This window comes from Oryx dammah, unplaced genomic scaffold (genome assembly GCF_014754425.2).
Source record: "Oryx dammah isolate SB20612 unplaced genomic scaffold, SCBI_Odam_1.1 HiC_scaffold_5, whole genome shotgun sequence".
NCBI lineage: Eukaryota > Metazoa > Chordata > Mammalia > Artiodactyla > Bovidae > Oryx > Oryx dammah.
Genome location: NW_024070189.1, coordinates 83,523,962 through 83,541,803, shown reverse-complemented (window position 1 = coordinate 83,541,803; position 17,842 = coordinate 83,523,962). Strand labels below are relative to the sequence as shown.

At 39.3% G+C, this 17,842-nt stretch overlaps 1 protein-coding gene across 3 annotated transcripts in view; it reads right to left on the bottom strand.

Annotated features, from left to right (window-relative positions):
* The window catches only part of CCDC192 (coiled-coil domain containing 192), a 206,717-nt gene that overhangs the window by 127,302 nt on the left and 61,573 nt on the right, over positions 1-17,842 (bottom strand). The gene's annotated exons all lie outside the window — the stretch shown is intronic.

Sequence of the window (17,842 nt, the reverse complement as noted above, 5' to 3'; positions counted from 1 at the left end):
ACCTTACACACAGGCAGATGTTCTAGAGGAATCTTCAGGACTAGAATCAGAGGTACTAGTTGGGACAAATAGTGTTGGTGGTGGCAGATGGTTCTTCTGGGACAGTTCTGAGTAATTTGAGCATCATTCACAGCTTAAGTTTCCAAGTGTGGCCCTCTGACCCTCCTAGAGAGTTTGGAAGTCACTCATGAATCTTCATGTAATTCCTGTTCTGCTTAAATTTGTTGGGATGTATTTCTGTTAAACAAGAATACAATTGCTAACACAGAACTCTACCTTAAAGGCCCCACTGATACTGAAATGTCAGTAGAGGCTTGCCCCAAATTCACTTGTGAGCTTTAGAGCCCTGGCAAATCTCTTTTTCAGAACAGCCCTCCTTTTTAGGTTCAATTGGGCAAATCCTTTCTACCACTCAGAGTGTAAGAAGTTTCACTGATACAATATGAACCCTTTGTGATATTTGACACTACTATGTTGATTTCTAAGGTACTCTCTGTAGAACACTACCTTGGAATCATTATCTCTTTGCCAAGTCCATCAGTCTAATGGTTTAGGTGGTCTTATTAATCAACCTCCCTGCCCTACTACTTTCTTTGACACATATTAATATACAACAACAGCTTTAAAGTTCAATGTCTAATAGCTTTATCTAATCATCAAGGATGAATGGAAAGTTTTAAGGAAAAATATGAATTTGTGATTTTTGAACTTTGTATGTACATGTTGTACACTTAATATCTAATCAATAACATAGTCAACCATTGCTTTCAACAAATTCCTTCTTATACTTTTTGATATAAAGAGACTCCTTAGATGCTAGTGGGCCATCTGAGAGACCTATGAGAGGATGGTTTCTGTGATGTTGAAGATAAATTCTAAGCAATAACTGTGAATATTCTTAAATGTATCATCTATGTTAAATCTGATTCTTTCCCTAACACCCTTCATCCTCAACAAGTTACTGCACATAATGAAGAGACCGAGTTTTAAGTTTCTTAAATCACTCTGAAATGAAATCTAGAAGCAGTGCTTCAGTTGATGTTTTGACATTTTATCTACTCTATGTTTGGTTTGCTCTAGGATGTGGGCATCCACAGAAAATGTCACAAATATTAGTTGATACTTTCTAAAATATATTGAAGTTGATGTCTACAATAGCTCCCAAGGCACACAGTGTATGCATACACCGTAGAGGCCTATGAATATATCTGTGAACCTACAATTTCAGATTGAGAAACACCAGCCTGGAGTCTTACTACTGTGCATTTTTCAGGCAACACATAGTCATTACAAAAAGAGGGACCTTGCTCACATAAAGTCTGTCCACGAGGGCTATATAGAATTATATTTTAGGATAGAAAAATTTCCCAGAACATATGATCTTGAAAATAAAAATAAAAACCCATCCATGAAAACTAATCACAGAGTATACTAAGAAAATGAATTTGGTATATTTAAAGAAGATTATTGAACACAATCATTTATATTCTCAACAATGTTTAAGACAATGCAGATATATAAGACCTGAATGGGGGAGCAGTGAGAGCCTCGAGGCATATAATTTTATTGGTGTGAATTCCCAGAGGAATCACACTTGAAACTGACCAGCAAAAGATCCATTTGCTAGGAAATCATCTTGAAATGTAAATTCATATCCTGAGATCGTTGGCTGAAAGGCAAAGTAAACACCCCCAGGCAACACACTTTTGGAGAAGTCATGGAACTATCCTTAACTGAGTCTTTCTCTGACTAAACTTGAACTATTCCAATATACTAAAAATTTGCACATTTATGAGCATTTAACATGCTCGTGGTTAGGCTGAATTCCACCTCAATCCTAGGTTTCTAACCAGTGTAACTTTCCATTACAGCAATGACTAGCTAAACATTGCAGCCTTTTAAGGGTTACTGTGATATAGCTCCTTAATTACTTTTGCTCCCTCATGAGCTCTGTCTCTGGGGATGGGTATGTTTCAGGAGTGGAAGAGTGTTCAGGGGGAAACATTCCCATGGGCTCAAGCTGGACATACTTGTTTTTAAGGCTTACTTTAAATATCTGGCAGTATACTCATTAGCAATTCCATAAAGCAGCATAATGCCTCTTATTCTCATTTCCGCCTAGTCCCTCTTCTGAACTTGCAGTCTGACTGTTTGCATTGTTTTTGCGCCCACCCCCCGCCTGGTGCACCAGGCAGTCTCCCCTCCTCCAGCAGCAGCCTCTCTGTTTGATCACCAGGCTTCCTCCTTCTGCTCCTCCTCTTGACACTTCCTCCTAGCTAGTTCTTCCATGAAGACAGACAATAACAATTCACAATCAAATCTCCCCGCACCCAATAAGCCTGGAGGATGAGAGCCTGGCTTGTTAGGATCAGCACAAATAGTTGAAGAATGAACAATTAATAAAGATGTCTTTTGGTTTTGTATTCCTTAGCCTCTTCCTGGAATCTTGTGAATGATTTCTATCCTTTCTGTGAGAAGCTCAAGTTCTCCTTAGTCCCAGCCACACAATATTGCCATACATTTTTAATGAAAAAAGTTTAAAAGGTGTGGAGTTATTATTTTAGGCTTTCTTCATTTTTAAGGTGACTCATATCTAAAGCATCTGTCGATTCTCTGACTGGTTACCCTCCTTTGAGAAATCACACCCGTCTAAACAAGTCTGTTTAAACCATTTACTTTGTATGGTTGCTGATTATTATTGTAGGTTCTGAGGCTATGACAGTGCCTTTTCATTTATTAAGGCTTAAGAGAACTCCCCCAACCCTTCTGTCTCCCTAAAATCTTCCAGTAAATTTTATGTCAGTTCTCAATAAATAGGACTTAAGAGGAAGAGATTAGGTAAAAAAAAGTAAGATGATTTATATTTGAAACACTACAAATGATAAATATCTGCACTTAAGCAGTTACTGAAATTAACATTTAAAATTAGAAACAACTTCCCTTTTCCATTTTGCAAAAGAGATTGACATCTTCAATGATTTCTAGGAAAAGATATGAGAATATATTTGCTTAAAAAGTAAATTCTTGACCATTCTGAAGTTCCCTGGTGGATTCAGTTGAGGGCCATCTATGGGGTCGCACAGAGTCGGACATGACTGAAGCGACTTAGCAGCAGCAGCAGCAGCAGCATCTATTCTAGAGGGAATGGTAGTTGAGAATGCAGAGGCTGAAGCAGGACGCCAGAAGAACAAAATAGGGACGTGGAAAGGTGTATGCAGCTGACCCTGCAGTGGCTCCCTAACCACAGGCACACTGATGTTTCCAGAAATGTGCATCCAAAAAAGAATTTCAAAGAAACTTTGGCTAAGTCAGCTGCATTTCATTTAGCACTACGCAGGGGGAATATGCGTCATCAGACCTCCCAGTTGGGATGTTTGTTTACAGGGTGAAGCAAGAATCAGAATCAGGTAGGATAACTTTCTCCAAGGGGGTCAAGGAGATAAAGGTTAGGAAGGCAAACTTTGAGGGACAGGAATGTGGTCAGAACTGCCTCTTAGCATCAAAGATGATCTTTTCCAGTTACAAAACTCCTAGTTTTCCATTTCCCGCAGCATTGACAGCTGCCTAATGCAATCATGTATTCTTACTCAGGTGACTCGGAGCAAAAATACCCATGTTATTCCTCTGTGTCTCCTTTGGCAGATGTAGACAGTGTTCTTCATGCTCTCCCCGTGTGCAAAAAGAATAAGTACTTATAACAATAAGCACTTTTTTAGGTTCAACAGGGACATATATTTATTGTGAAGACAGAGTAATTAAGAGTCAAACTCAGTAAAAGGCAGTCTAATACTGAAAACTAGATGCTTTCACACTGTTAGAAAAACATCCAAGCATTTATTACAAATGATGGTCAAGATAAGGTAGCAACAGTGAAATCAATGTCAGGATTAATGAGGGTTGGCTTTGTCCCAAGCACTGTTTTCTTTACCTGTGTCATCCCTACTGGTCCTCACAATAGCCCTACTGAGGTAGGTTCTAGGATTATCCTATTTCACAGATAACCATGATGCAGAATTCTCAGAGCATTCTCTTACCAAGGACGCTATTAAAGTTAGCAGTGAACAAAGCTGTAGGGATGTTTGCTGGGTTTGTTGTTGTTGTTTTGTTCTGTTAGATGATAAATGTACTGTGTGCATGTACTGATCTAAGAACTTGGTAAGTGTTAACTCATTTAATCCTCATGACACCCATGTGAGCTAGATACACATTATCATCATTCTGAAGTTGTAGAACTTGAGCCTCAGAAAATCCGTCTGCTCAAGGTCACCCAGCTCATGAGCCAGGAGAGCAGGCCTCTCATCCCACTGTCTGTCTAGAATGTTCAGAGGGAAAAATGTCATATACAAGCAGTTGATGTTCAAGCATTTCTTAAACATTTAGTCAACTTGCCCAGTTTGCTGGGGCAGGGGTGGATGTGTGGGTGTGTGGGTATTGTGAAGGAGAGATTGAGGCAGGGAGAGAGGTCTTTTCCCCCATCTCGTTTCTTCTCTGAGACCTTGACAATGACTCTTATACCGTATGACCACTGGTGTGAGAGCTCACATTTCCTCTTATGAATGTCACTGCCTACTAAACTGGTAGTGATGATAGACTGATCATTGGGGATTAGAAGCTATCTAACATATGACTGGTCAAAATCAATTTCAATGCTAATTCAGCTAAAGTTAACAGCTTAGGTTTTATTTTACTTAATAATTTTAGTACTTCACATTTAACAACAAAATAAACTTCAAAATATATCCTATTTTTCCTCAACTATCAAAGCACACATTTCTACCTAACTTGTTAGATAATCCCTTAAATTTCAAACAAATCCAAACTGGAAACTTCACCATCATGAAGGGCAGTTGCCTCTACTTCAACACTGACACCACCCACTTGCGCTGTCATGCAAGGAGAGGAAATTAACATTTGCTGATGGAGTGTTGAGCATCTGGAAAGCCTGTCTGTGGTTGACAGTCCTGGCCTCACTAACATAAGAACCTAAAAATAAGTAGTGGGGTGGTGCGTGCATTGTCTTGGGAAGGAAAAGAATGTAAACAAACTCAAGGGGAGGAAGCTGGCTCATTCAAAATAAAGAGGATGGGGTACTGGGGGTTCTTCAGATGGCAGGGACCATACTCCATTTCTACCCAAGTTCTTTGGTTAGTAAGACCTCAAATAGGAATGTATGGTAAAAGAGGCTAAATTCTGATTGCTTTATATAGACCAGAAGCTCCCACAAATCTTATGGTAAGGCTTAGCACTGAACGAAAAGGGCCACTGGTCCTTGAAGGGCCAATAGTCATGGGTGTGGAGGAGAGGGAACAGCAGCCACACTTAAGTAGAAAATTGTGTCCCCAGTCTTGGGATGGTAAAACCCCTGCGGGTCCTATGCAGACTCTGAGCAGGAAAGACCAGTCTTCCTGCCAAATGCCTGAGACCAAGTTTCCTGCTAACAATGACAAAAGGAGGCCTTGGCAGATATATATATATTTTAATTTTAAGCAATTTGATCTTTTTTTTGTCCATTGAATGTCATGGAACTATATGTGGAGGGATAATTATGTTCTCTTTCCTACCTTTTGATTTTCTGGAATTTATTGCATAAATTTTAATCTCAAGTTTTACTTGGTTTGATAATAATCATCATCATGATTTTTATAAACCAATTTCTAATGTCACTGACTATGGGATCATGTTCTGGATACCTATAGATATAAGATGAGATGAATGATTTAAATTACTAGTGCAGCAGAATCTAATATCCCTTCATCAAAATCCACTCTCCCCTCTTCTTGCATGCACAGTTAAACTACCTTCCCAGAATTCCCTGCAGTTAGTGTGGCCTCATGACTCAGTTCTAGGCAACGGAATACAAGTAGAGGTTAGGTTCTCCACTTCCAGATATGGCCTGTTATAAACCTTCCAAGCAAATACATCAACAATCTATTCTCTGTCAATGGAAATAGAGAGGATCCCAAAGTAACTGGAAATCTACATGTCAAAAATGACAGAGGTACCTTCAGTCTTGAATGACACTGAGTTATAATGAATGATCATGGGAAATAGATAGGGAAACAGTGTCAGACTTTATTCTTTTGGGCTCCAAAATCACTGCAGATGGTGATTGCAGCCATGAAATTTAAAGATGCTTACTCCTTGGAAGAAAAGTTATGATCAACCTAGAAAGCATATTCAAAAGCAGAGATATTACTTTGCCAACAAAGGTCCGTCTAGTCAAAGTTATGGTTTTTCCTGTGGTCATGTATGGATCTGAGAGTTGGACTGTGAAGAAAGCTGAGTGTGGAAGAGTTGATGCTTTTGAACTGTGGTGTTGGAGAAGACTCTTGAGAGATCCAACCAGTCCATTCTAAAGATCAGCCCCGGGTGTTCTTTGGAAGAAATGATGCTAAAGCTGAAACTCCAGTACTTTGGCCACTTCATGCGAAGAGTTGACTCATTGGAAAAGACTCTGCTGCTGGGAGGGATTGGGGGCAGGAGGAAAAGGGGACGACAGAGGGTGGCATCACCGACTCGACGGACATGAATTTGAGTGAACTCTGGGATTTGGTGATGGACAGGGAGGCCTGGCATGCTGCAATTCGTGGGGTTGCAAAGAGTTGGACATGAGTGAGCGACTCAACTAAGCTGAACTGATGATGAATGAACAGAACCTGCCCACCAACAAGAACTTTCAAAATAGACTATCACTAGAATGAGCAGGGAATAAACTTCTGTTGTGTTAAGTCACCAAAATTCTGGGGTCTCTTTTACAATATTAGTTGTATCCTAAGTAATAAAATCAAAGTAACTGAAACAGCAACCGTAAAAACAAGCTAACTCCCCTCATGTGTAATCACACAGTCATGTCCTCTGTAATAAACACTTCAAAATTATAGGATAGATGTAATGAAATAGCTGTCTAAATTTAAAATTCACTATCAAGTTCTTATTTAGGATCCCTATAAATGTGCTTTGTTTGCCATGCAGAATGTTCTAGTTTATTTGAAATAATTGCCTAAATTTATGAAAAATTTTTCACTAAAAATTTGGATTTTCATCTTCTGAAAAATTGGATAATTTGGCCAACTTGGGCTTTATTCTCACTTTTATGTAAGTAATGCACTTTCCAGATTCATATGACTTGTCCTGGCCATCTTCCCTCTCTTGCATTACTTACTTGGCCTTTGAATGCAGTTGAATTTGCTTTTTGTGTTATTATAAATAGCTGGGGATTAAACAAATATGCAATCCAACCAGCTATAGTTACAATGAGTAAAGATTAACTATTTGCATGTTATGCCCTTGGCTGCTTTTAATGGAAATTATAGAAACAGTCATATAAAATCTATTACTGTACTTGCTGATCTGATATTTTTGATGGGTTTTTCCCTTTCACTATATCTCTCCATATCCCCTATATGAAATCCAACAAAAACTCATTTCAGAATTAACTCATTAGAAAATAAGTAATAACCTCTCCTCCCCCTAATGTGATAAGAACTATTTGATTATTTTCTGTGTTTTGCCTTTGGCCATTCAGAAGACCAAAGCTGTATATCTGTTTCAACTACACTGTAAGGAAATTCATGACTTAAACATGAATACTCTATTTTTTCTTCTTTTATTGCTATTTTTTTCAATATATATTTTCTCAATTATGGTTATTTATATGCTTTTAAAAATTCAACTATTTCATCCTTGCATTTTTATAGGCCAACTCAAATTCTTTGTGAAATTAGAGTATAAATAAATAAGTATGGTTAAATTAAACATTATAGTTAATGTTTAATAACAGTATAAATTATATCAAGAGAAGAGATAAAGTTGAATATTCATAAAATGCAAGGCTATATTCATTTAAAATATAAATTTTTATTTGATTATTATTTTTCCCTTTTGAAAATAGGATAAAGATATAAAGAATTTCTTGGTATTTCTAGATGGTTTGCTGTAAACTAGAGGGACATGATTTGTTGTTGTTTCATTTTTAAAAATTAACATTAAAAAGCAGCCATCATCTACAGACAGATATTTCTCTCATTTACTTGTCTAATCACTCCACAAGGCATCTGTTGAACAGCTATTTGTGTCAAGAACTATGTGTGAATAAAGTCAAGCTCTAGAACTTGAGGACTCAACTAACGGAGTAGAATAAAGGTTAAAAGAGATATCCGTAGAATGTAGACTAGAGGGAAGGTGAGTTTCTGCCTGAGGAGTCAGGAGAGGTTCTCACCCGGGGTCATGTGTAAAACTTGTTGAAAGACCAGTAGAGGTTGAAGTAGGGGCAAGGGCCTAATTTGTGAAGAGATGGAGGCCTGAACCTGTAGATAAACTCAGTGAATTCCAAACCCTCAAATCAGCACTGTCTTTGAGTGTCAACTGGCAGGAGGGGATGGAGGAATAGGTCAGGAGATGAAGTTGGCAAAGGGAAAATTGTAGGGACCTGCTGAGGTCCTTACTTGCCATGATAGTTACTTACTCTGTTGTAGTCAATGAGCAGCCTGTGAGAGTTTTAAGTAAAACTCATGTAACGGATTCTGTAGTCCATGCAACCAGTTCTGAAAAAACTGCCCAGGATGCTTTTATGGAATCAATCTTATTAATTCTCTTAAGGCTTCTTTTTAAAATTTTATTGGAGTATAGTTGATTTACAATATTGTGTTAATTTCTGCTGTACAGCAACGTGAATCAGTTATACATATACATATAACCACTTTTTTTTAAGATTCTTTTCCCATATTGGTCATTACAGTGTAGGGAGTAGAGTTCCCTGTGGTGTACCATAGGTTCTTATTAGTAGATAACTAATAAATAGATAATTTATATATACAGTAGTGTGTATATGTCATTCTCAGTCTCCCAATTTAACCCTCCCTGCTTTCCCCCTTGGTAACCAAGAGTTTGTTTTCTACATCTGTGACTATATTTGTTTTGTAAATAAGTTTATTTATACTGTATTTTTTTCAGATTCTACATATAAGCTATATCATGTGATATTTGTCTGTCTCACTGACTTCACTCTATCTCCATCCTTGTTGTTGCAAATAGCATTATTTTGTTCTTTTATGGCGGAGTAATATTCTATTGTGTATATGTACCACATCTTCTTTTTTTATTCTTTCACATTTTAGAAAGTTTATCTTCGTGCCTGTGTTGGTTTCTGCCAAACTTCAACGTGAATCAACCATAGGTATACATATGTCCCCTCTCTCTTGAACCGCCCTCCCTCTTCCCTCCCCATCCCACCCCTCTATGTTGTTACAGGGCCTTGGTTTGAGCAAAGGCTCAAACCGCATACAGCAAATTCCCATTGGCTATCTATTTTACATATGGAACATAAGTTTTCATGTTACTCTTTCCACACATCCCATCCTCTCCTTCCCCATACTCACATGTCCATAAGTCTGTTCTCTATGTCTGTATTTCCATTGCTGCCCTGCAAATAATTTCATCAGTACCATCTTTCTAGATTCCATATATATGCATTAGTGTGTATTTGTTTTTTCCTTTCTGACTTACTTCACTCTGTATAACAACAGGCTCTAGGTTCATCCACCTTGTTAGGAATGATTCAAATGTGTTCCTTTTAATGGCTGAGAAATATTCCATCGTATATATGTACCATGTCTTCTTTATCCATTCTGCCCATTTGATGGGCATTTAGGTTACTTCTATGTCGCAGGTGTTGTAAATAGTGCTGCAGTGAACTTTGAGATTGCATGTTGAGATTTATGCCCAGGAATGGGATTGCTGGTTGAAATGGTGTTCTATATTAACTTTTTTAAGGAACCTCCCTACTGTTTTCCAGAGTGGCTGCACCAATCTACTTTCTCACCAACAGTGTAGGAGGGTTCCCTTTTCTCCACATCCTCTTCAGCATCCATTGTTTGTTGATTTTTTTATGATGACCATTCTGACCAGTGTGGGGTGGTAAGTCATTGTGGTTTTGATTTGCATTTCTCTCATAGTTAGTGATGTTGAGCATTTTTTCATGTGCTTTTTGGCCATTTGTATGTCTTCTGTGGAGAAATGTCATGTCTATTTAGATCTTCTGCCCACTTTTGGATTTGATTTTTGTTTGTTTGTTTTTTGGATGTAGAACTGCACGAGCTGTTTGTAGATTTTGGAGAACAATCTCTTGTCAGTCACTTTCTTTGCAAATATTTTCTCCTCTTCCATGGGTTGTCTTTTGCTTTGTTTATGGTTTTCTTTGCTGTGCAAAAGCTTTTAAGTTTAATTAGGTCCCATTTGTTTTTGTTTCTGTTTTCATTACTGTAAGAAGTGGATTGATAAAAGATATTCCTGTGATTTATGTCAGAGAGTATTCTGCCTATATTTTCCTCTAAGCATCATTTTATAGTATTCAGCCTTATATTTAAGACTTTAATTCATACTGAGTTTATTTTTGTGTATAGTGTTGGAAAATGCTCTAATTTCATTTATTTACATGTAGCTGTCCAGTTTTCCTAGCACCACTTACTGAAGAGACTGTCTTTTCTCCACTGTATATTCTTGCCTCCTTTGTCATATATCAGTTGATCACAGGTCAGTTCAGTTCAGTCACTCAGTCGTGTCTGACTCTTTGTGACCCCATGAACCACAGTACGCCAAACCTCCTTGTCCATCACCAACTCCCAGAGTCCACCCAAACCCACGTCCATTGTGACTACCCAACCAGTGATGCCATCCAACCATCTCATCCTCTGTCATCCCCTTCTCCTCCTGCCCTCAATCTTTCCCAGCATCAGGGTCTTTTTAAATGAGTCAGGTCTCTGCATCAGGTGGCCAAAGTATTGGAGTTTCAGCTTCAACATCAGTCCCTCCAGTGAACACCCAGGGCCTTAGTTGCATAGGTTTATCTCTGGACTTTATGTCCTGTTACACTGATCTGTATTTGTTAGTGTGCCAGTACCAAACTGTTTTGATTACTGTAGCTTTGTAGGATAGCTGGAAGCCTGATTCCTCTAGCTGCATTTTTAATACTGCTTTGGCTATTTGGGGGCTTTTGTGTTTCCATACAAATTGTTAAATTGTTAGTTCTAATTCTATGAAAAATGCCATTGGTAATTTGATGGGCATTGCATTCCACCTATAAATTGCTTTGGGTAGTATAGTAATTTTGACAAAATTGATTCTTCTCTATATTGATTCCATAGTCAGTGGAACCAATTCTGGGAGAGCTGCCCACGGCACTTTTATAGAATCAGTTTTATTATTAATATTTTTCTGATGATTTGTTGTTTAATTTGGTATTGATGCATTTCAGAAAGAATTTAGGGTAGGTTCAAAAGGTAAATAAATTGAACTAGAAGTCACTAAAATAAGAACTTGAAAGGTACATTAAGAAGGAGTTAAGGGTAGGGAAGCAGGTGTGAAGGTCGGTTCACACAGCTCGTGCCCTGACATCCTACATTATCACTTTCTAGAGCCAAGGTATAGAGGACTTGGCTCCAGCCTTGCTGATAGTCAAAATAACTATTAACAGAAGCACAGAATCCATGGAGTAAAAGCAAGTCCAATGCTCAGTGGAAGTGCCAATATTCCTCATACAGAAATTACAGAAAGACATATTCTTGAGTAAAATAATAAATGTCTTTAACAGTAATCTGACAGTGAATATACTGGAAAACTCCATAGGGCAATTTGTTTTTTTTTAATAAAATCTTCCCAAACTAAGTCATTAGCATCATGCCATACTACCTCCCTCTCATTCAATAAAAGCAGTTCTAGGACAACTTGACGCAGTCTAAAAGTGTGACTTTTTGCTAATCTCACTTAATTCAGGAAGGATTTTAAGGTATCTATCTGAAAGGGAAAAGTGGACCTTATTTCAGGCACTCCTCTGTGATATGCTTCCTTTCATCCCAGCTTTTTAAAGCTAAATATTGAGCTCAAATATCACTCTTGGAGTGCAGTTAAGCACAGAACTCTCTGGTAGAAATGGTCAGCTGGGTTGGGGCTAGAACTAACATCTGGTTTTAGAAATTGTAGAGCCTGAAATAACTCTTTTAAATTAAAAGGCTGCTCACCTTCCTTCACTCAGTCACTCGCTGATTAACTGATTCATTCATTTTTTTTTTTTTTTAACAAATATTTGTTGAGAACCTACTACTGGGCAGACACCATGAATCAGAAACTTACAGTCTAATCAGAGATAAAGACAGACACACAATTAAATCAAAAGGAGATAGTTCTACAAAAGGCTTCAGAAGACATTCTCCAAGGGGAGAAATGAGCTAAAGAAGTACTAAAGGATGCAGGATTCTCCTCAGAAATTAATTTTGAGTCTTTGATTAATCAGCTTCCTAGCACTCTCTATAAACAAACTGGCAGCTAAAATGAAGTACTTCATTCCAACAGATTCTTTTTATGACAACCGCATAAAATTGTGGAACTGTTACTGAAACAGTCCATTTTGGAATAAGTGTTAATAACTTTTTTGAACCTTGGTAGGGGTCAGACACTCTGCCAACTACTTCACAGGCATTACCTCGCTTCGCCAGTTTATGTATCTTCCATGGTACCCCATGAGGCTAAAGAATGCTATTAGCTTCTTTACCCAAATGGAAAGAGAAGAACTTGAGTAACCCTTGTCAGTCATGCAGCTGGGGTAGCAGGGCTAAGTCACTAACCCAGCAACTAACTCTCCATTACTGCTCTTATAAAGGCAGGAATTAGGTTTTCCCAGGCAAGAATATTGGAGTGGGTTGCCATTTCCTTCCCCAGGGAGCTTCCCAGCCCAGTGATTGAACCTGGGTCTCCTGCACTGTGGGGAGACTCTATACCAACTGAGCCACTAGGGAAGCCCCAATACCAGGGCCAGTGGCCTTTACAAAACCCTCATGATTCCTATCTATAGCTTATCTCTCTATTCTTCATAACGGAAAGGTTTGACTCTCACTCATCTTAAAGTGATTTCAATTATTAAGAGAACAAATAAAACATGATTTCTAGTAGCTGCTGCTAATAATAGTATAGAGTGAGTTCTGTGTGAGCATTAATGGCTGGTAGTTTATACAGATTAATGTAGCTCAGGAGCAAAGAGGAAAGTGCTGGGAACAATCTTGTGTTGTCCCCACCTGGTTTTTTAGACAAGCAATTAGAGAGTATACCAAAAATCTATGAATAGATTGAAATGCTTGGGCCTCTAAACTCTGTATATTCTTTTGAGAGGATGTCGGTGTAAGTCCAAGCTTATCAAGTAAATGAAATATATATTTGAAGAAATGCATAGTCAGCTAATAGGTATTCACAGAATAAGTGGATTCGATTATGTGTCCAAGCAGGTGGCTAACAAAGATCAGACACAGGCCATGATTCTAAAGTCGCTGGACGGACAAGGATTATCCTTGGGGGCTTGTTCCTCTCGAACTTATTCCTCATCTACGGAGAGTGAGCAAACAGGCCCCATATCCAGTTAGAGAAGGGGAAATGAGCCTCCTGGCTATCAGCCAGAATCCAGGCTTGCTTGTTCTGAGTGACCCAGCTCAGGCCTCAGGCCCCTGCATTCTCAATCTGCCTTCACTCGTAGAGGATCCTACAGCTTATATTAGTGGCTCTCACTGCAACATATTGTGCCTTAGCTTTCCGAGGCCAAAAAAAAAAAAAAAAGAGAGAGAAACGGTAATTTTAAGTAGATAAGGTCCTGGTGGCACTCCAAAGTTTTATACTGAATATTGCCTCATCCATTGCCATGTAATGGCTCATAATTCAGAAGGTACTGCCTTCAGAGATTATGAGCAACCTGCTGATGTGAAGTGAGAGCTCAGACTCTCTTCTTCCAAGCTCCCTGAGAGGTTTGGCAGCAACACTCACCAATGGGATTGGAAAGCCTCTGCCATCCTTCAGCGATTTGTCACCTCTCCAGTGCAAGCACATAGGAGATGCGCCATGGGATAACCACATAAAGGGTTAAAATGAAGGTTCAGAATAGTATTAAGCCCAGATAACCTAACTACGAAGGTAGGATGTAGAGAGGGTTAACTATAATCAACTAATACAATAAAAATATTTCTGAGATTTATCCCACATGCAGCCATTTAGTACCAATGGGTTCTGTTCATAAACAATCACTGAGGAATTTTCCATTTGGATTAACATGTCTGGCTCAAAAAGAAAGACCCACAGGGGAGGAATTTCCCCATTCCTCATTGGCCCCAGGTAGGACTCTATCAGATCCTGTTAACAAGGTCTCCCAGGCTGATTCACTCTGACATGAGGTCTGCAGATGATATTAAAGTTAAAAGATCTAAAAATTAATTTACTGATACAACCAGCATGTGTGTTGGCATATATATTTAGCAAAAATTTTCAAATGAAAGTGAAATCATGCTTATGAAACAGGGGCCCTGGAGTCCGAATATCTACACTCAGGTCTTTGTTCCATGTAAGCTGTTTTCTGTAAGCAGGCTTCTTTGATTCACTTTCCTCATCTGATAAAGGTGGAGTAATCCCTGCCTCACAGGACTGTTGTGAAAAACAGATGACATAATGTGGATGGGAGCATTTAGAAAAGTGTAGGTTGTTGTATGACTCTAAGGTATTAATTACTGTCACATTATCCTAAAATTAGTCATGACAAGCTGCAGGAACAAGGTAATATTTCTAGAGTACATAGAAGTGTGAGCTTTAGAGGGCAAGGAGCGGGAAGACCTTCTTCTTTGGTTTGTCAGTTGGACAAACGTGTCCCATGTGCCATGGTCCCGGCTTGCTGTACTAAGAGCAAGGCCTGGAGATGCTTCCCAGAGGCAGGAGTTATGAGGGTGACAGCGAGATGCTGGTCAGGGACAGTGGTACTGGGGAGAGCGGAGAGTCTAGGCTGAAAGAGATGAGGATTGTGCTGGACGGCGCAGTGCGTCTCAGACACAAGCCATCATGAGAATCACTGGAGGACTTGGAAAGCGTATTGCTGGACCCCACTCCCAGAGCTTCTGATTCAGAAGGTGTGCGATGAGACCTCAAAACTTGCCTTTCAAGTCCCAGGGCCACACTTTGAGAACAATCTGGATGGTATAAGAATTACAGCATCTCAGCTGTAACCAAACCATCAAATCTGATTCTGATGAGTATACAGAAAAAGGGAATTTTCTTCAAGCTAGTGAGGGTTATTTGGTGGTTCCTAAAATGGACAGGAGTCAGATTCAGAAACGGACAGGAGATAGAGCGGCTCACGCTCCGGTGCCGTGATGCCTGGGTGTCACTGGTAGGGTATATCAGGTCCATGTGTTTTTGCTCTCTTGCTTCCCCTGATTTAATATTCAGAGTCCAGTTGGGCACATGCCCATTCCCAGCTAGTAGCTGCCAGGGTACTTTGAGTTATAGGCCTTCCAAGACTGCACAATGAGAGAGACATATTTGGAAGGGATATCGAGGTACTGCTGAGGAGGGAGTGTTAATGAATGCTTAGGCAGCCAAAACACAGCAACAGCAAAAATCGCCCATGTTCTCTATCATAGTAGGAAAAGACTAATTAGTAGAGGGCCTGGAATTCCAGGGGAGAGGAGTCTGCACTGATCTAAATTGGTGACCCTTGCAGATCCTTACTTTGGAAAGTAAAATGGGAATTGGTAGCTTCTTTAGAGAAGGAAGGGAAGCAATTAAACCAATTCTTTGGGAAAATTCTGTCATGGTACTCATGGTGGTCCTTCCATGCCCTCTGCTCCTGACTCTGAGTATCAGGACTGTTGCTTCCAGGTCTTTAGAAACTTTAGAAAGGTCAGGAGCTTCTGATTTCAAAGACACACGTATCTAAACTACAGCTTGAAGCACCCTGTATAATTCATTTCAAGGGTTTCTTCTTCTGGATATTTGTAACTGTTTATTATGAATTATTTCAAGCATATAAGACAGAATAAAGAACAGCGTTACACTCAAGCATCTATCATCCAGTTGCTTAGACTTCTCTTTTGGAATAATTCTATGGAATATTATAGACCTTTGGGCTCTGGTCAATCTTGGTGGTAGCTCAACCAAGAGATGAACTAGCCATTGGGATGGGGGTGAGGGGTGAGGGGAGGCAAACCTCTGGACTACTGCAGAGAATCACATTGTCGATGCAGAGTGAATGAACAAGGATGAGTAATTATATTTCCCAAATACTACAAGTAGGCAAGCAATGAACTCAACAATTTGGAAGGCATTCATTTTAAAAGGTTTTTTTTTCCCTCCTCCTTTAAGACTCATAGTCCTGATTTAAATTGCCCTAATATAGGCAATAATATTTAAGTTGCTATAAGCACTCAGTTGAAACATTGGTTTAATCCCATATAGGTCTCTTAAGGAGATAAACTCATGCAGACTGGCGTAATGAAAATGCCCAGGGCAAGTTAGTCCTGTGGGTGGCTCAAGTGGGTGTCCACGTGTGTGCTGAGAGGGGCAGTTCTTGGCAATCTTTTAAAAGTGTAAGCTGTGACAAGACTTCCTAAAGTTCATGGGATGAGATTTTAATCTTCAAAATATTAGCAGTGACAGTTTTACTCTGAAATGTTGAGGCCTGTACCTTTTCCACATTTTATAGCTATCAATTTAATTATATAATAATATAATTTGACTATTGGTTTCTAGGAGAGTGAATCCTGAGTAAAAAGAAACTAAGACCTTGGATTGTTAATTTTCATCTTAAGACTATAGTGTCCTTCAGCTGCTCTTCTTACTTCTTCTGAAATTGAAGTTTCTTACAACTTTTTCTTTCTCAGCTATTTTTTCCTTTTATTTTCACTCTAAGGAATCATTACCTTTTTGTGCCTTCCATGTTATACCTTGAAAGTATCAATTTCAGATTAAAGTAATGCCTTATGTAACTGGCATTTCTAAGGAATAACATTTCATAAAATAACTTTCCCAGAGATTTAAAGTAGGCTATTATAAATTCCAAAATAACCTGATATTAAATTTATCCATTTTAGCAATTCATTTCAATGAAATATGTACAAAGCATTGAACCAGACACTATGAGAGGCATAAAGAAAAACAAAGTTGCTCTCTATCCTTGAAGTGCTCACAGTCTTGGGGAAGAGCTGGCCCATCAAATAATTCTCTCGTGGGTAATAGTGTGACAAAGGACAGAAGAGAGGTGCAGAGGAGGGCTGTGAAAGTACCAAGGAAGGAGAGATCACTTCCAGTTTGATGGTCAGACAAAACTGTCTGGAAGGAACAATCTTGATAAAGCATGGGGAAAACCTGGTGAACACAATGATGGGGACATATTCCAGTTGCAAATGAGCGAAGGTCCCAGGGCAGGAATTCATGGCCATACTCAGGGATCACAGATGTGTGATGGAGAAGAGACAGGAGAAGGGATTGGCCCCTCATTTTCAGGGTGATAAAAGCCATAGTCAGGAGGTTGGACTTTATTCTGGGAAAATGGGCAACTGTGATAGCTCTCGGCATTGAACAGGGGAAATGACATGATCAGGGTAAAATTCAGTTAAGCAACATATATTGAGGGGTTTGCAGTGAGCCCACACAGTCTTGGTGCCACCCTCAATGTTCTTCATGTCCAGTGCTGGACAGAGGTGTAAACAGAGAGCATCAGTCAAATGTGAGCAGAAAGTAACAAAACTATAGAGCAACTGTGAAAGTGAAAGTCACTCAATCGTCTTCGACCCTTTGCGACCCCTTGGACTATAGTCCGTGGAATTCTCCAGGCCAGAATACTGAAGTGGGTAGCCTTTCTCTTCTCCAGGAGACCTTCCCAACCCAGGGATTGAACCCAGGTCTCCCACTTTGTGGGCGGATTCATTACCAGCTGAGCCACAAGGGAAGTCCAAGAATACTGGAGTGGGTAGCCTATCCCTTCTCCAGTGGATCTTCCCGACCCAGAAATTGAACCCCTGTCTCCTGCATTGCAGGTGGATTC